Consider the following 20,274-nt stretch of genomic DNA (forward strand, 5'->3'; position numbering starts at 1 on the left):
GCCCTCTATGGTGTGGATTTACAGACATTCACCACCCTCGGCGTGGAGACATTTCCCCTCATCTCAGTCCCAACATTTTCACTGCCATCATATTTGACCTACTAAAATGAACCACTTCACACTTACCTGGGCTGAACTCCATCTGCCACTTCTCAGCCCTGTTCTGCATCCTATCAATGTCCCGCTGTAAACTCTGACAGCCATCCACACTATCCACAAAACATCCAACCTTTGTGTCATCAGCAAACTTACCAACCCATCCCTCCACTTCCTCATCCAGGTCATTTATAAAAAAACACAAAGAGTAAGGGTCCCAGAACAGATCCCTGAGGCACTCCACTGGTCACCGGAACTTCATGCAGAATATAACCCGTCTACAACCACTCTTTACCTTCAGTGGGCAAGCCAGTTCTGGATCCACAAAGCAATGTCCCATTGGATCCCATGCCTCCTTACTTTCTCAATAAGCCTTACATGGGTTACATCATCAAATGCCTCGCTGAAATCCATCTCCTGCTCTTTCTTCATCAATGTGTTTAGTCACATCATCAAAAAATTCAACCGGGCTCGTAAGGCACGACCTGTCCTTCACAAAGTCATGCTGACTATTACTAATCATATTATAACTCTCCAAATGTTCAGATCCATAGCGACTTATCCAACTTGATGCTTTCCAAAAGCTGCAACACATCCTTTTTCTTAATATCTACATGCTCAAGCTTTTCAGTCTGCTGCAAGTCATCAGTACAATCAGTAAGATCCTTTTCCATAGTGAATACTGAAGTAAAGTATTCATTAAGTACCTCTGCTATTTCCTCCGGTTCAATACACACTTTCCCACTGTCACACTTGATATTTCAGGGTGAAAGATGAATTATTTTGGGGGAATCTGAAGAGGAGTTCTTCACTCAGAGGTTGGTGAGAGTGTGGAATGAGCTGCCAGTGGAAGTGGTGGATGTGGGTTCGAGTTAGACACTAAAGAGAAATTTGGTTAAGGACATGGATGGGAAGTGTATGCAGGTAGTTGGCAGTAAAAACTCAAACGGGTCGGTATTGACTAGAGGGGCCGAAAGCCTGTTCCAGTGCTGCTGGGCTCTGTGACTCTAATAATATTCTGATTTGTAATTTCCACAGTCAGTGCTTTGCTGCTAATTACCGAACCCAGTAATTTACAGAATGGGTGTAGAGGCTTCCCAGTGACTGTTCCTGTGATCAAAGTCACTGGGACGTCTCATCACTGAGCAGATAATGTCTTCTCCATTCTCCTTCACTCAGTCCGTCACTCAACACCTTCCATGTTTACAGGAAATCACAGAACTCACAGAGAAGGAAACCGCGACAGAGGATTCCCCGCTTTTCCTCAGACCTGGTGATGGGGAAAGGCTCCCAGTCCCAGAGAGTGATGTGGGAATCAGGAATGAGTTGGCAAAGTTGGACAAAAGGCTGAAATAATTTCTGCAGCTCGCTATGGTAAAACAATGCACCGAACTGAATATAACATGAAATATTGCTGACGTAACAAAGTACGTCAACAAAGTTCGGCCCATCATGTTTAGGTCAGCCAAATAAATTAGCGACCAAATGGCCACTAAACTGATTCCTTGTGCCTGCACAATGTCCATCTCCCTCCATGTTCTTCACATTTATGTGCCTGTCTCAGCGTCTCTTAAAAGTCTCTAATATATCTGCCTCTACCATCACCCCAGGCATTCCAGACACCCACCAATCTCTGTGTGAAAGAACTTGCCTCTCACATCTCCTTTGAATTTACCCCCTCTCAGATTAACGGAGAAAAAGAATCACAATAAACATGCGATTGTACTGGAGTGAGTGTCATGGTCCGATCCGTGAAATCCGCATTCCAGTTTACGGTCCGGTTCATCGATCCTCATTCCGGGATTTCCTGTTTTCCCTGGGTCCAGTGGCTGCCTTAATTGAGGCAGCTGATTCTCGTTTTGTGCTGGGTCCATAAATAGCTTCGGGTTTCATCTTCCGTCTGCTGGACTGTTCTCTCCTTTCTTCCTGTCCCTGCACTTCTGAAATTCTGGCAGTTAGTTCGGCATCTTATCTCAACAGTTATTTTGGCACTAACCTTCGTCAGTTTCCTGCGCCTGCTACCTTGCCTGTAACCTCGCCTGATACCTTGTCTGTATCGCCGTCAAGTTCAACCGCCGGAGTGAGACTGGAGCCTCGCCATGCCAAGATATGGATGTATCTATTACTGAGTTTGGATCTGTCCCTTTGTGTCCCTGTGTTTAGTGTCTGTCAAGGAAAGAGTCCCGGCCTTAGGAGGGTCCTGACTCTGTATAGATCCCCGGCCCTAAGTTCTGTTCCCAAGGAGAGGTCCTGGTACAGTGTTCTGTGTAGAACCCCGGTTCTCAGGCCTGTTCCCAAGGAGGGGTCCTGGTTCTGTGTTCTGTGTAGAACCCCGGCTCTCAGACCTGTTCCCAAGGAGGGGTCCCGGCTCTGTGACCCTGTACTCCAACACCAAGGCTCTGTGTTCCAAGATCAAGTCAGGGCGCCGTGTTCCAGCCCCGTCCAAATCTGAGCTTCGTGTCCTCATCCAGTTCTGGTGCCTCACTGAGCCCAGGAGTACCTCGCCCAGCCTGGTGCTGGAGATTCCTCGTCCAGCCCTAGCCACGTCCAAGATCCTGGTCTAGTCCAAGCCACGTCCCTGTGTTCCCAGTGTTATCTTGTGTCTAGTCTGTTCCTAGTCCCGAGTCCTCGACTGGATCCGGGTTCCGAGCCCGAGTCAAGACCCATGTTCCGGGTCACTGTCCAGTCTCTGGCTCGGAGTCCTAGTCCAGACATCTAGTTCCAAGTTCCTCATCCAGATCCCGCTTTCACATTCTGAGTCCTAGACCAGGCTCGGTGTGCTTGTCTCGTCCAGGGCCTGTGTCCATGTCCAGCGTCCTTTCCTCCTGACTTCCGTTGCATTCTGGTTAATCTTAGCCCTGCTCCCAGTACTTCAGGGTCTGTGTCTTGCATTTGGATCGGCTACCAGAGCCCCACCACCCCCCCCCCCCCCTGGCAACATACATAAACCAGCCCGTGGCGTTCCTAACTGTGATTTCCTCAATATAACGAACATTACCGAGAATCTGAAATCTGCAGCGTTCGCGGTTACCGAGCTACTGACTTGTTAAGTGATCTTTATATGAGGGTGGAGGTAGAGATGGAATGAGGCTGAGGAATAGGAGGCGTGTGAAGTGGAGAGAGGTGTTGACAAAGTTGTGTGTGGAAAGTGAAGAGCGGGTAGCTGCAGATGAAAGTGAGTGTGTGGAGAGATGGTGGGGAAAAGAGAGAAGGAGAGAGAGAGACCATAAGACATGGGAGCAGAATGAGGCCATCTCGCCTATCGAGTCTGCTCCGCTATTCAATCATGACTTAACCTTTTCCCCTCCATCTCAATCCCAGTTCCCGCTCTTCTCCCCGTGATGTTCGTTGTCATGTCCAATCAAGAACTTGTCAATCTCTGCCTTAAACATACCCAATGATCTGGCCACCACCGCTGCATGTGGCAACGAATTCCACACATTCAACGTACTTTGGCTCGGGAAATTTTTCCAGATCTTTGTTTTTGAAAGTGCGCCCCTCTATCCCGAGACTGTGCTCTCTTGTCCTAGACTGTCCCACGATGGAAACATCCTTCCCACACCTACTCTGTCCGGGCCTTTCAACATTTGAAAGGATTCAATGAGATTCCTCTCATCCTTCTGAATTCTAGCGAGTACAGACCCAGAGCCATGTAACGCTCCTCGTGTGATAACCCTTTCATTCCTGGAATCATCCTTGTGAACCTCCTCTGGACCCTCTCCAATGGCAGCACATCTTTTCTAAGATGACGGGCTCAAAGCTGTTCAAAATACTCAAGGTGAGGCCTCACCAGTGCCTTATAAGACCTCCGCATCAGATCATGGCTCTTGTATTCTAGACCGCTTGAAATGAATGCTAACATGGCATTTGCCTTCCTCACCACCGACTGAGCCTGTAAGATAACCTTCATGATGATCTGCACAAGGACGCCCATCTCCCCCTGCATCTTAGATTCCTGGAATTTCTCCCAGTTTAGAAAATAGTCTGCACATTTGTTTCTGCTACCAAGTTGTATGACCGTACATTTTCCCACCTTGTACTTCATGTGTCACTTTTTTGCCCATTCTCCTGAACTAAAGCCTTCATCCTACCTGTTTCCTCAACACTAGTGCCCCTCCACCAACCTTCGTATCATCTGAAAACTTGGCAACAAAACAATCTATTTCATCATCTAAATCATTTATATAAAGCATAAAAAGAAGCGGTCCCATCACTGACCCCTGTGGAACTAGTGACTGACAACCAATCAGAAAAGGGTCATTTTATTCTAACTCGCTGCCTCCTGCCAATCAGCCAATTCTCTAACCATCTTAGTGACTTTACTGTAATACCATGGACTCTTAACCGGGTAAGCAGTTCATGTGTGTGCACCTGATCAAAGGCCTTCTGAAGTTCCAAATGTACAGCATCCAATGCATCACCGTTATCTAACCTACTTGTAATCTCCTTGAGAAATTCCAAAAGAGTCGTCAGGCAGGATTTTCCCTGAAGGAAACCATGCTGACTTTGTATTATCTTGTCCTGTGTCACCAGGTACTGCATCACCTCATCCTTAACAATTGATTCTAACATCTTCCCAACAACTGAGGTCAGGCTAACTGGTCTATAGTTGCCTTTCTGCTGCCTTCCTCCTGTCTTAAATAGTGGAGTGGCATCTGCAGTTTTCCAGTCCTCCGAAACCATGCTGGAGTCTAATGATTATTGCAAGATAATTTCTAATGCCAGCAGAATCTCTAACGCTACCTCTTTCAGAACCCCAGGGTGCAGTTCATCTGGTCTTAGTGACTTGTGTAACTTTCAGTCTTTCAGCATTTTGAGCACCTTCTCTCTTGTAATAGTAACTGCACCTACTTCTCTTCCATCACACACCACAATATCAGGCGTGTTGTTAGTGTCTTCCACAGTGAAGAATGATGCAAAATACTGATTTAGTTTCATCAGCCATCTCCTTGTCCCCCGTTATTATTTCTCCTGCCTCACTTTCTAGCGGTCCTTCATCCACTCCAATTTATCTTTTTTATTTTTAACATACTTGACTTGGGGAAAAAAACTTTTGTATTCCACTTTGATATTATTTGCTAGCTTGCTTTCATATTTCATCTTTTCCCTTCTAACGTTTAGTTGCTCGCACTAATGTTGCGACCACATTTTCCTAAGGGTTCTTCTACCTTAAGCTCCCTAATCACCTCCCGTTCATTATATAGCAGCCAAATCCAGTATAGCTGATCCCATAGTAGGCTCAACGACAAACTGCTCTAAAAGGCTATCCCTCTGGCATTCAACACACTCGCTCCCTTGAGATTCATTACCAACCTGATTTTTCCAATTGACCATCATGTTAACATGTCTCATGACTACCATAACATTGCCCTTTTGACCAGCGTTTTCTATTTCCTGTTGTAACCTGTGGTCCACCTCCCAGCCTCTGTTAGAGGCCTCTATATAACTGTCATCAGCGTCTTTTTACACTTGCTGTTTCTTAACTCAACCCACAAAGATTCAGCAACTTCCAATCCTATGTAACATCTTCCTACTGATCTGATGCTATTCTTTACCAGTAGAGCCGCACTACCCACTCTGCCTGCCTTCCTATCCCTCTGATATAACATGTAACCTTGGGCATTCAGCTCCCAACTGCAATCATCCTTCAGCCACGATTCAGTGATGGCCACATCATCAACACCTTCCAATCCTATGTAACATCTTCCTACTGATCTGATGCTATTCTTTACCAGTAGAGCCACACTACCCACTCTGCCTACCTTCCTATCCCTCTGATATAACCTGTAACCTCGGGCATTCAGCTCCCAACTGCAATCATCCTTCAGCCACGATTCAGTGATCATGCCTGGCAATGTATGATGTTGAGTGGACAGTCACGGGGGATATAGAGAGAGGGCTTTAGAGATGGTTGGAGCAAGGGGAGAGAGCTGGAGTGAGGAGAGCGAGGTAGAGAGAAAGGTGTAGAGGGGTAAGAGAAAGGGAGTGGGAGGTCTTTTTTGCCGAGGTTGGGAGGGAAGGGCGGAATTGGGGGGAGCTGTGTTGGGCGACAGTAAGGGGTGAGGGAGGATGGGTGTGCAGTGTACCGAGGTGGTGTGGGTGAGCGATAGGGGCAGCGAGGAAGGAGAGGTGAGGGAAATGGCTTCGAGGACGGGGAGGGGGAGACGAGTTTGCAGCAAAATGAGTGAATGTGTGCAGTGCGGAGGGTGTGGTAAACTGACCGGGTTCGTAGAAAGGAGGGTTCAGTGTTTTGGGTGGCGAGGAGAATGGAGCGATTTGGAAGGGGAGAGGAAGAGGCCGGAAGAAGAGTCCATTGTGAAGTGCAGCGGCAGTGAGGAGACGTGGATAAGTGAGCGGCGCTGCGTATGGTCAGAATGATTAAACTAACCAGTTATTTATCCACAGTGGCGAATATGTTAGTCATGGTTGAGATTGCGGCCCTCGTCTCGGAATCCCACAGCGACAGTTTTACCGCACATGGTTCCGGTTCTGCAATCCGACGCTGGGGGGGGGGGGGGGTTGTTGTGGGGTGAGGCGGGGGTTGGGGGTATTGCGATTTCCACGCACTGCTCCCGGTCTGTGTCGAACTGTAAATCCGTCAGATCATGCCCTCCCATCCATGTACTTAACCAAGTTTCTCACACAGAAATTGTTAAGACTTCGGACAAAGTCAGGAATTAAAAATATTGGGTATGTTGCGACTAACGTGAACTGCGTATATTTCAATGCAAAGAGGTAATGGAGGAAAGGGGAATGAGCTCAGGTCTTGGATCAACACAAGGAATTACGATATGGTAGCCATTAGTAAGACTTGGCTGCAAGAAGGGCAGGATTGGCAGCTCGATATTCCGGGGTTCCCTCCCATTGGACGCGACAGAACGAGGGTGATTAAAGGGGCAACTGTGGCGCTACTAGTTTTGGGAATATGTCACGCCATTTCTTTGTCAGTACAGACCGGGGAACTCGTCCAGTGAGGCTTTATCTGCGGGGTTAAGAGGAACAATTTTTAGAGAGTCCGCACCCTGTTACAAGAAACATAATCTGTTACAGGAAGTGTTTTAACTTTCTAGGTATCGCAGGCCTCCGTTAGTCTCGATAGACCATGGATTTGCGCTTTGGAAAGTTTCCAGGGCGCAAGCCTGGGCAGGATTTTTTCTTTATGGAAGACCGGAAGTTCCCCAAGCTGCAAGTCTACTCTATCCACACCACTGATGTTGTCCAAGGGAAGGGCATTAGAACCCATACAGCATCAGTGTCGTCACCATGGCACCAGTGGTGGGAGAGGGGAACCCCTCTCCAGACCGGGGGAGAGGGGAATGAAGAACAAAAAGGATGTGCAGAGGGGAGTATAGTGGTGGTGAGAGGGGTACTGAACGAGAGGTGCACAGCTAGAGGCGAGAATGTGGGTGGAGAGCGAGGGGGTTGAGAGAATGCAGAGTGAGTGGAAAGACAGGAGTGGGGAGAGGGAAAGTAATATGCACGGTGAGGGGAGATAGAGGACCCAGGGGTGATGATGGTTTCACTCAACTTTCCTCCTCTTCTTCACTTCCCTTTCCCCACTCCCTTCCGTAATCTCTTCCCATCCCCTCTCCCGCTCTCCCTGTCCCCTGTAGAAGTTGGTCTTGATTGACGCGAACCAACTCGCACCTTCAAACCTCGCCTCCAGTTTGCACAGAAATCCATTAAAGATACCTTCCCCGCTCTACAGCCTGAAGAGGACAGTGCATCATTTCATCACGGGTGGCATGACGAAGGGTGGAGGGACGGGTAGTTTTGAGGAAGTTGAGGCGGTACAGAGGGACAGGCAGATTAGGAGAGTGGGACAAAAGTGGCAGTGGGAATAAAGTGTCCGCAAATGTACTTGAAGCCGAAGGCAAACGCGAAGGCGCCAATGCACTTGGGAGTCCTTGTGTAGGATTCCCTAAAGGTGAGTTTTCCGGGTGAGTCCGTGGTGAGGAAGGCAGGTGCAATATTAGCATTCATTTCAAGAGGAATAGAATATAAAAGCAAAGATGTCCTGTTGAGACGTTGTAAAGCACTGGTGAGGCCGCACTGTCAGCAGTTCAGGCCATTACCTTAGAAAAAGTGCTGTGAACCTGGAAGGAGTTCAGACGAAGTTGACGAAAACGATTCTGCGATTGAATGGCTTGTCATATGAAAAGTGTTTGACTCTGGGCCTGTATTCACTGGATTTCAGAAGGATAAGAGGTGATGTCATTGAAGCCTGACCGAAGAGTTTGACGGAGTGGATGTGGAGAGGATGTTCCCTCTGGTGGGAGAATCTGAGACCAGAGGACACAACCTCACAATGGAGAGGCGTCCTTCTGGAAGGCATTTATTTTGCCAGGAAGTGGTGAATGTGTGGAATTCTTTGTTACAGGCTGCTGTGGAGGCCAAATCTTTATGTATATTTAAGGAAGAGTTTGATCGTCTCTTGATTGGTCAGGGCATGAATGGATGCACGGAGAAGGCAGGAGACTGGGGCTCAGACGAAAACGGAATCAGTCATGATGAAATGGTGGCGCAGACTCGATGGATCTGATGGGCTGATTCTGCACCGATGTCTTATGGTCATTTTGTCTTGTGGACTTTCAGGGAGACAAATTCCACAAATGATTCCGGTTGGGTGGGGTCAACAACCCCTGCTTGTGAAATGAAACCCGCTGTTTACCGTGGAGGAGGGGGTTTCTTGCGACAGCAGTTGCCCGGATGGTATGGCAATAATCTCTTAATGTTAGTGTTAAATAATGAACGTGAATAGACTCCTTTAGTTCTAGAATCACTGAGAAAATAATTGACAACATTTGTTCCTGTTGAGTGGGAGTAAATTGTCGAACGTGTTTTCTCTAATTTCAGCAGAGATCCTAACTCCCCATCTTCCCGATTTATTAATCTAATACCAAATACACATGGACGGGAGGGATATGAAGGACTCTCCATATTCCAGTTCTAGCTCCAGAGGACCATAAGATCAGAAGACGAAATAAATAGATAGATACTTTATTCATAACCATGGGGAAATGTCAGAATTGGGCCATTCAGCCCATCGAGTCTGCTCCTGCAGTTCATGGCTGATCCCGGATTCCACGCAACCCCACACACCTGTATTCACACTATATCCTTTGATGCCCTGACCGTTCAGGAAACGATAGACTTGCGCTTGAGATGTAAGCAAGACTTTCCTCCACCGCAGACTGTAGCAGAGCGTTTCACAGACTCTCATGCTCCATGATAGGTAATTGTAGTATGGCAAGCGGCTGCGGATGGTAACATTAACTCCGTGGTCACACTGGCGCTGCTCAGAATTCTGCATTCTGAGAGACATAACTACCTCTCAAAACTTCAGGAGCTTCACCGCACAGTCGGCGGTGACGTCACATGAAGTGGCTGCTGTGCAGAACGACTTTGAGGAACCTGCTTACAATCATGGGCACAGTATATCCCTCGGTTACTGACATAGGTAAACAGACAGGGCTCTCCATTACTTTAACCTCAGTAACACCTGCTCTCTATGCTCCGGCAAACATGGAACATTATTCACTGCATTACTAAAATGGATATTTTAAATATCTGGCAAATTGACTTATAACGGCGGTCTGAAGTTATTTATTTATATCTGTTTCTGTGCTCCATATTCACTGTCCCTGACGACAGTGAAACATTCTTTAATCTCACCGAAGAGCACATCGCGGGAATTGCAAAACTTGGACGTTGAAGCGGTCGATTGAAGTGGAATATGGACAGAAACTTCACAGAAAGGCCCTGCCCTGTGTTCACATAATCTGTCGCACTGCGCTGTCTATAGTCAGCGCTTAGAATTGATTGGGCAGAAATAGTTTCTGATTGAAACAATATCTGGCACCAATAGAATCTGCTGCTGAACCTAGGTTTTGTCTGAAATCGAGATGGTATGTTGTTTCTGTAATCGGTACTAATGAATGGAAACTAATGCAAAGAGCTACCTGCACAATCACAGTTAATTTGCAGGTAGATCCCTGCGCTGTCGCGGTTGTAGCCATTGCTCACGGTCCATTTATAATTTTCCTGTCATTTTTGTACAGATGTACATCTACAACCTGGCCTCGGTTCCGTCACCCAGCTTACAGCATCGCGTCCTCTCTCCCTCATCCCCTCGGGCCGACTCCCTAAAAGCCCGCCAAAACTAGCTTACAGACCCAGAAGAGAGAATAACATTAATCCCAATTGGTTAACAAATAAATGCAATTATCGTTATCAGTAAATTTTAACCCAAACAAGCTTCCAGCACTCTTTTATAACAAAGAAGCATTCTTACTTTTAACAAGACAAAGAAGCCATTTTGATTAACAGACGGAGTAACAAAGAAGAAACGCCCTTTACACGCTCCCCCCACCAAATAAAAGTCATGTTCTCATGACTTCTAAATAACTCCCCAACTCTTCCTGCCAATACACACCCTAACCCAGGCACAAACAGTGACATTGCTCCCCAAACAGTAGACCTCACGCCCTGTTCCTCAGGCGCTACATAAGTCAACTTATCTGGGAGTTCCTTAACCCTCCGAGACCTCCGTACCCCTTCAGCAAAACCCTCCAGGCTCGGACACAACCGGGGATACCTCGGGTCCGCTTGCCAACTCCTCTCTCAATCTCTCACTCATAACCCCTTGCAACTCTGATCCGCCTGCTGTCCACGGCTAACCCTCCCCACTACACCTGACTCAGTGGTAGAAGGGCCAAAGGTCTCTTCCTCAATCGAGGGGAAGTTGGCAAAAGGCAGCATGTACCACACATCCAGCGCATCATCCTTCGAATCCGTATTCTTCCTCACTTCTGCGATCGGTAGCTGCTGTTTGATCTTCTCCAAATGGAAGCACGTGGCCTGCACTGCTCCTGCAGTCTCTTCAGCCTCCCGCAATCGAGACATCAGCTTCATCTCTGGCTCCTCCAACTCCCGCCACAGTCTCAACAATTCTGTATTCACTGCACTTATCTCCAGCTTTTCCTTCCTGATGACTTCTTCAAGGTCAATCTTCAGGGTTTCCACTTCATTTGGACTGTCGATGGTCATCTTCAGGTTCGCTTCAAGCTTCCGCTTCCCTCTTCCAAGATCTGTCCGCAATTACTTCACCTCAAACTCCCCTCTCCGGGCTCTCGGTTTGCTGTTACTCTTAATCAGATAACTTTCTTGTTCTCCCAACTGATTCCGGATCACTTTCTCCGGTCTCTGCTGAAAATTCGGCCTCTCCATCTCCACATCAAACTTGATTCCGTAGAGACAGTCACTCACGAGCTGCGACCTTCGCCAGACCTGGCACGTGACCAGAGAAAGCTTCAGCTCTTTAGTTCTCAGTCGCTCCTGCAACAGTCTCGCTTCAGATTCTCCCGAGGCAAATCCAAATACCAGGAGAACATCCACATACGCCAAAACTCCAAACACCTCCACATCCCCCATGGTCTTCCACATGCCCCGCGGGAAGGTTGCAAGGGCTCCGGATATGCCCTCTGGCATCTTTTCGTACCGCAAGAATCCTAGGGGACCTATAACGGCCGTCTTCTCCTTGTCGGCCTCACTCATCGGGATCTGGCAACATCCACTCCTCAGATCCAGCACCTTAAACCACTTCGCACCACTCAGACAGGCCATCGCCTCTTCGGCCCTCAGGGCCGTATTCTGGTCACTGACAGTGCGCCTCTTCAGCGCACTATACTCCACACACACGCTGCCTACGTCTCCCACGGCTTCAGGGCCCAGTCGCCGCAAGTTCTCTCTCTCACCGAGGTGTCTTCAGCGGTCAACTCCCCTCCCTCCTGGTATTTCGGAGCGTCCACTAAGAGGGTCTCACCCTCAGATACTTGCCCCAGGCCGTACCACCAACGGCTCTCGTTTGAATTCGGTTCCGGCCCGTGGCTATTACACAAGTCCTCCCAAGCAGCTCGAAACTCTGGGTTTAATAAATAATAATAGACAGTACACCATATGCGATTAAATGATAACACTTTATAGGTTGAAGGTTGAACAAGTTAGGTCTCTATTCATTGGAGCGTAGAAGGTTGAGGAGGGATTTGATCGAGGTATTTAAAATGTTGAGAGGAATAGATAGAGTTGACGTGAATAGGCTGTTTCCATTGAGAGTAGGGGAGATTCAAACGAGAGGACATGATTTGAGAGTTAGGGGGCAAAAGTTTAAGGGAAACACGAGGGGGTATTTCTTTACTCAGAGAGTGATAGCTGTGTGGAATGAGCTTCCTGTAGAAGTAGTAGAGGCCAGTTCAGTTGTGTCATTTAAGGTAAAATTGGATAGGTATATGGACAGGAAAGGAGTGGAGGGTTATGGGCTGAGTGCGGGTAGGTGGGACTAGGTGAGATTAAGAGTTCGGCACGGACTAGGAGGGCCAGAATGGCCTGTTTCCGAACTGTGATTGTTATATGGTTATATGGTTTATACATATTACTAGAACTATGTGATTAATAATGATACAATATATATAAAGGAAAAGAAAATAAAGAAAAGGCGCCAAGACTTATCAAAGTCCAAACCACTTCGTGTACAACCGTTGGAGCTCAATTAACAAAGTCTTCTGGCCACCATTTGATCCCCTCTGAACTCCTCAACTCGTAGCTCAGGACCACTCGAAGTGATCAACCAAGCACATCTATCTTCGTCTTCTCTCCTCGCCGAACATCCTGGCCTCGGAGCCCCACTCGGGGTCCGTTCCTCACCCAGTTTACAGCATCGCGTCCTCTCTCTCTCACCCCCTCGCGGCGATCTCCCCAAAAGCCCGCCAACAATAGCTTACAGACCCAGAAGAGAGAATAACATTAATTCCAATTGGTTAACAAATGAATACAATTTCCGTTATCAGTAAATCTAACTCAAACAAGCTTCCAGCACTTTTTTATAACAAAACTAAGAAGCCATTTGATTAACATACGCAGTAACAAAAAAGAAAAATAAACCCTCTTATACTAATAAGAAACCCCCTCTACACAACGTTCTCACGGATGCTGCCCGACCTGCTGAGTTCCTCCAGTGTGTTGTACGTGTTGCCTTTCCCAGCGTTTGAATGCCACCGATCCTTGAATGTGGAGTTGGAGATGCGGGAGAAGACAGCGCCCCACTGGCGTTTAATATTGTGGATCTGTGAAAGATAAATCAATTCTGTATCAAATCCCATGTCGCAGGTACTTACTGTCACTGCCAAACTCACAATGTACACCAGAAAGGCCACTCGGTCTATCTGCTCTCTGCCCAGGTTTCTGTTCCATATCCGTATTTTAAAAATTATCTCTCATTCTCCCTGTTGCAACTTGTCACCACTCCGTGGGAGAAGAGATTTCCCTTGAATTTCTTAGAATCAGAGAAATCTGCAGCAAACCCTTCGGCCCACAGCAACCAACTCTAGAAAATGCCTAGAATTACCATACGAAAGAACCCTCTATTTTCCTAAGCTCCATGTACCTATCTAAAGCTCTCTTAAAAGACTCTATTGTACCCGTCTGTACCACCGTCGCTGGCAGTGCAGTCCACACACCCACCACCATCTGTATAAAAAAATATATCTCTGACACCTCCATTGAACTACTTCCAAGCACCTTAACTATGCCCCCCCCTTTGCTGAGTTCTTCCAGCGTTGTGTACGTAACTATGCCCCCCACGTGTTAGCCATCTCAGCCCTGGGGGGAAAAAAGCCTCTGACTTTTTACACGATCAATGCCTCTCATCATCTTATACACCTGCATGAATTTCCTGCATGATTTTCCCCAGGCTAATTAACACGATTATCTCGCTGAGTATTTGACCTTCCCCAGGGCTCTGGACTAAGGTGGTTAAACTCCTATTTCCCTGCTCTTTTCAAATTTTGTGTCATTTTCACCAATTTCAAAGGACTGTGCCTCAGACAGCTGGGTTGCTGCAATGCACCTCTAAAGCCTGACAGCAGACTATCGAGTGAATCTTCAGTGGAGCAGAGTCAGAAACCAAAGAGTTACCAGCACCAATCAGGGCTTTGGGGCTCTGGAAAGAGATGGGGTCTGGAGGTTACGAGCATTAGGAGGAAGAGGAACCAGATCAGCAGGATGTGGCTATGAATGAAAGATGAGAAACATTTGGAAACTGGTTAATTGAAAAACAAAATGGTTAATTTCTACAAAACATTGCAGGTAATCAGCAGGTCAGGCAGCAAATGTGGAGAGGAATAAATGGGCAGCATTTAATCCGAGCCCCTTCAGCATGTCTAGACTGTGTACTCCTCTGCTTAGTTGCTGCCTGAACTGCAGAGCTCCTTCAGTATTGTGTGTGTGTGCGTCTTTGTATTTCCAGCAACTGCAGAATCTCTTTTGTTTCACATCTGCATTGGTAAGGGGAGTGAACTTTGGCATTAGATACACGAAATGCCTGTTGATATTGAGTGTATCGTTTATGGGAGCCGCTTTTTGCGTTAAGAAAGCTGCTGAGTTTTCTACACACAAAAAAAAACTGAGATATGGACATGAAACCGAAGCTTGCAGAACTTTTTAATGGCACCGTGCGTACCCATAAAGCCGCGCGATTAAAATTTCGCTGTTGTTTGAAGCACCGATCAAATGCGCAGGCGCAGGGTTGCTGCCGTCTCCGATAACTACGCATGCGCGCAGTATACAAAATGTCGGGAGGAGCGGAAAGGTAAGGGCTTTTTCGACTCTAATTGAGTGGCAATTGCTGTGAGAACCGGAGACTGTAGCCCGCAAACTCGGCACAGGCAGGTCTTTTTCCTCTCTCTCAGCCCCACGATCCGTACGCGGGCCCCGGGGAGCTTCCGGCTAATCAGGGAATGGGAGCAGATAGATCTCACAAACAGAGCTGAGCTCGAGCAATCTGAATGCAAGGATTAGGAACTCGGAAAAAAGAGAACAAAATCTTTCTATCAGCTGTTGAGAAAATCACCTTTGTTCTGCCTCCAACCGCAGCAAGAGAAAACCGCAGCTGCTGGAAATCCGGAGGAATTTCACACAAAATGCCGGAGGAACTCTTTCCCGTAGATGCTGCCCGGCCTGCTGAGTTCCTCCAGCATTTTGTGTGTGTTGCTTGTTCTGGAGTTTTCTACACGTGAGGATATGTTTTGACCTATTCTGTCTGGGTACATAATGATATCAAACAACTTTGCCCTGGGCAACAAGTAGCTTTCAGATCACAAATGTGCCAGACTCCAATGAGACAGACTACTGCCCTTCCCTTCATATTCATTGGCATCACCAAGTTCATCACCGTCAGTCACCTGAGGGAGGGTTCAGGGGAAATATTTATGCCCAATACAGAAACTGGTGTTACCTGTGTGTATTGTGGTGATGCAAAAATTGCTGGAGAATTTGCAAGTGGGAAGAAGGGAAGTGATATTTGGAAGTCCGACTTTTTAAAGCATCATTTAGCAAGAAAATTGCATACAGTGACATGCAAAAATTTGGGCACCTTTCTGTTCCTGTGAATAGCTAAGCGAGTAAAACAAAGACCTGATTTCCAAAAGGCATAAAGTTAAAGATGACACATTCTTTAATATTTTAAGCAAGATTACTCTTTTGTATCCATCATTTACAGTTTCAAAATAATAAAAAAGGAAAAGGGCCTGAAGTGAAAGTTTGGGCACCCTGCATGGTCAGTACTTAGTAGCAACCCCTTTGGCAAGTATCACAACTTCTAAATGCTTTCTGTAGCCAGCTAAGAGTCTTTCAATTCTTGTTTGGGGATTTTTGCCCATTCTTCCTTGCAAAAGGCTTCTAGTTCTGTCAGATTCTTGGGCCGTCTTGCATGCACTGCTCTTTTGAGGTCTAAACACAGATTTTCGATGATGTTTAGGCCGGGGGACTGTGAGGTCCATGGCAAAATGTTCAGCTTGCGCTTCCTGAGGTAGTCCATTGTGGATTTTGAAGTGCATTTAGGATCATTATCCTGTTGCAGAAGCCATCCTCTTTTAATTTTCAGCTTTTTTACAGACGATGTGATGTTTGCTTCCAGAACTTGCAGGTATTGAATGGAATTCAGTATTCCCTCTACCAGTGAAATGTTCCCTGTGCCAATTGGCTGCAACACAAGCCCAAAGCATGATCAATCCACTCCCATGCTTAACAGGTGGAGAGGTGTTCTTTTCATGAAATTCTGCACCCTTTTATCTCCAAACATACCTTTGCTTATTGCAGCCAAACAGTTCTTTTTTAACTTCATCAGTCCAGAGGACTTGTTTCCAAAATGCATAAGGCTTGTTTAGATGTTCCTTTGCAAACACCTGATGCTGAATTTTGTGGCGAGGGCACAGGAAAGGTTTTCTTCTGATGTTTCTTCCATGAAAGTCATATTTGTGTAGGTGTCCCTGCGCAGTAGAACAGTGCACCACCACTTCAGAGTTGGCTAAATATTCCTGAAGGTCTTTTGCAGTTAAACGGGGGTTTTGATTTGCCTTTCTGGTAATCCTACGAGCAGTTCTGTCGGAAGGATTTCTTGGTCTTCCAGACCTCAACTTGACCTCCACCATTCCTGTTAACTGCTATTTCTTAATTATGTTACGAACTAAGGAAATGGCTACCTGAAAACGCTTTGCTGTCTTCTTATAGCCCTCTGCTGCTTCGTGGGCATCATGTATTTTAATTTTCAGAGTGCTAGGCAGGGACTTAGAGGAGCCCATGGCTCTGATTGTTGGGACGAGGTTTGTGGCATCAGGGTATTTATAGAGCTTTGAAATTTGCAACACCTGGCTTTTCCTAATGAAGACTGTGAACAAGCCATTGCTCTAACAAGCTACTTAAGGTCTGAGACCTTGGTAAAAGTTATCTGAGAGCTCAAATCTCTTGGGGTTCCCAAACTTTTGCATGGTGCTCCTTTCCTTTTTTTTCCACTCTGAAATTGTAAAAAAAATAATACTCTAATCTTGCTTAAAATGTTGAAAAGAATGTTTCATCTTTAACTTCATGACTTTTGTAGATCAGTTCATCTTCTCAGGACTGTATTCCTTGGAATATCAAAGATTGAGGGGAGATTTGATTGTGAAAGAGGGGCATAGATTGTGTAAATTCATTTTTCAATCTTTTTTATTGATTTCCAAATAAAGAATATACAAATCGGAAGAGGAGTTTAACAAGTAGATAATTTAAAAGACATATAGACAGCAATAGTAAAAACAAAAAGTATATAATATCAAAATCAAATAAGTAAAATATTATGCTGTTATTTATACAATGGTCAAAAAAGAACTACAATTCCTCATAATAATCATAAAAAAAGATTGGAGATTTTATTGATAAGGGAAAAAATACACTAACTAAACTGAAATAAAAAACAAAAAAAAAAGAAAGAGAAAAAAAGGAAAGACAAAGAAAGATTGGGCAGTCTAATTGAGGATAGAATTAAAGAAAGCAGAGAGAGAGAGAGGGAGAGAGAGAAAAACACATCCTTCCAGTCATCTCCAAACCTTCATGGATAAGGATTTTCCCCAAAGAGAATTTAAAAAATAAATAAATAAAAATAAATTAAATCATGTGAAAATATTGAATAAAAGGTCGCCAGACTTGTTCAAAATTAAAGGATGTATCAAATATCCTACTTCTAATTTTCTCCAAGCTTGGACATGACATAATGGAGGAGAGCCAATAAAAAACAGTAGTCGGGTTAGATTCTTTCCAGTGTAGCAAAATAGCTGTCCTCGCCAGTAAAGTTGAAAAAGCTATCACATGTTGGGTGGAAGCAGACACTTTGCTTGCTTCCTCTGGAATAATCCCAAAAATTGCTGTAAGTGGATTAGATTGAACATCTATATCTATAACTTTAGATAATATTCCAAACACATCCCTCCAAAAATTATTTAAACTTACACATGACCAAAACATATGAGTTAAAGTAGCCATTTCTGTGTTACATCTGTCACAAATAGGGCTTATATTCAGAAATATATGCGCCAATTTATCTTTGGACATATGGGCCCTATGTACTATCTTAAACTGCATTAAGATATGTCGTGCGCAGATAAATGAACTATTGACTAAATAATAAATTTTACTCCATTGATTATTTGAAAGTGAATGTTGAAGTTCTACTTCCCAGGTACGTATCATTAGGCGACATGCGAGCATTCATTAACTGTTTATAAATGATAGCTATTAATCGTTTTTGAAAAGGTTTAAACTGAAAAATAACATAAGCAAAATTTGAACAGCAGGCCAAGGGGTAATACGGTAAAAAATCGCGTAAGAAATTCCTAACCTGTAAATACCTGAAAAAATGTGTATTAGAGATATCATATTTATCCATTAACTGTGAGAAAGACATTAAACAGTCTTGTAAAAACAAATCTAAAAAAGTTTTAATTCCCTTAATTTTCCATGTTAAAAAAGCCTTATCTAAAGTTGATGGTATAAAAAAAAAATTAGAATAAATATTACGAGGAAGCAAAGAATCATTTAATTAAAAAAATCTACGAAATTGAAACCAAATTTTTAAAGTATGTTTAAGAATAGGGTTAAGAGCTTGTCTACCTATTCTGGAGAACAAAAACGGAAGAGGAGCTCCTAATAAAGAAGCTAACGAAAACCCCATTACTGAATTTTCCTCCAACTGTAACCATGAAGGGTGATCTTGGTCGTCTGTATCATAAATCCAAAAAGTAATATAACTAATATTAATTGCCCAATAATAAAATCTAAAGTTTGGTAAAGCCAGTCCTCCATCTTTTTTGATTTTTGTAATGAAAGTTTATTTACTCTAGAGCTTTTATTATTCCAAACCTAAGATAAAATCAAAGAATCTATTTTATCAAAAAATGTTTTTGGAATAAAAGAGGCAACTGCTTGAAATATATATAAAAATTTCATTAGAATAACCATTTTTATAGCATTTATTCGACCTGTCAATGACATCAACATAGGTGACCATTTAGAAAGCGCCTGTTGAGTATTTTCAACTAAAGTGAAGGTGTAAATTCAAGCTGGCTTTTACCACTGATTGATGTGGGACTACAACCAGTGGCCATGGGTTAAGCGTGAAAGGTGAAATGTTAAGGGGAACATGAGGGGAAACTTCTTCACACAGACGGTCATCCAGGTGTGGAATGAACAGCCATCATGAGTGGTGCATGTGAGCTCAATTTCAATATTTAAGAGGTTCGTATAGGTACCTGGATGGTAGGGATATGGGAGTGGGCAAATTAAATAGTTCAGCACAAGCTAGATGGCCCAAAGGGCCTGTTTCTGTGTTGTACTTTTCTACAAGAACCTGAAATATTACAAAAATTCACTCTAAGATCTTTTAACAGCTGTGTGGACCAACCATTCATTTTAGCAGGAATTTTTTATATGGCTTTAAAATTGTGGCACTTTAAGTTAATAATACATAAAAGAAGATCCCAGCTGCATGTCAAGAAAGATTGTTTGCGTGAGACTGTTTCAGTTACTGTGGGGCCAGGCACCCATGCAGCTCAGCAGGAGCAGGGAATAATACCAATGGAGAGAGTCAAACTGAGCCAAGGCACAAATTGGAGACAGCAGAAATGCCCCATTCTTTTAGAGACAGGAAGAGCATCAGGGAATTGATGGTCTTTCCAGATACCAGCACTCTGCCCAGTCAGGAGATAATTTCTCTGTCCAACTTGGGTAGAACCTCACTGTAACAGTGTGATACAGATCAAACCTTGGCAACTCAAGTAATCTCATCTGTAATGTTGTCCTACACCCATTGATGGATTTTATAAATCTTTTTACAGGTTAAAAATGAGAAGGAATTTGTCTCCAGGAATCTCAAACATGGCATGCCAGTTTTGTTGTCTCTGTCTAGATGTTTAAGAAATGGGGCAAGGGATTCAATCGACCGTTCTTCATTTGACCAACCGTCATTTTACACAGGAGAAAGGCTGTTCACCTGCTCAGACAGTGGGAGTGGATTCACTCAGTTATCACAATTGAAGGTACATCAACAAGTTCACATTGGCCAAGGCCATTCATCTGTTCTGTGTGTGAGAAAGGATTCAGTTGGTCTTCCCTCCTGTGGACACACCAGTCAGTTCACACCACACCGGGCAGAGGTTGGCCATCTGCTGAACTTCTGGGAAAGGATTCACTCAGTCATCTGACCTAATGGCTCACCAGCGAGTTCACACCAGGGAGCGGCTGTACACCTGCTCAGTCTGTGAGAAGAGATTCACTCACTCTTCCACGCTATGGAAACATCAGCGAGTTCACACT

The 20,274-nt window shown here is 44.9% G+C and overlaps 2 protein-coding genes across 2 annotated transcripts in view; both read left to right on the forward strand.

The window, feature by feature from the left end:
* LOC140722806 (uncharacterized) overlaps window positions 1-20,274 on the forward strand; it is an 879,998-nt gene that overhangs the window by 807,432 nt on the left and 52,292 nt on the right. The window lies entirely within an intron of this gene.
* LOC140722804 (uncharacterized) overlaps window positions 1-20,274 on the forward strand; it is a 243,264-nt gene that overhangs the window by 58,727 nt on the left and 164,263 nt on the right. The gene's annotated exons all lie outside the window — the stretch shown is intronic.

The sequence above is a fragment of the Hemitrygon akajei genome, unplaced genomic scaffold (genome assembly GCF_048418815.1).
Source record: "Hemitrygon akajei unplaced genomic scaffold, sHemAka1.3 Scf000089, whole genome shotgun sequence".
Classification (NCBI taxonomy): Eukaryota; Metazoa; Chordata; class Chondrichthyes; order Myliobatiformes; family Dasyatidae; genus Hemitrygon; species Hemitrygon akajei.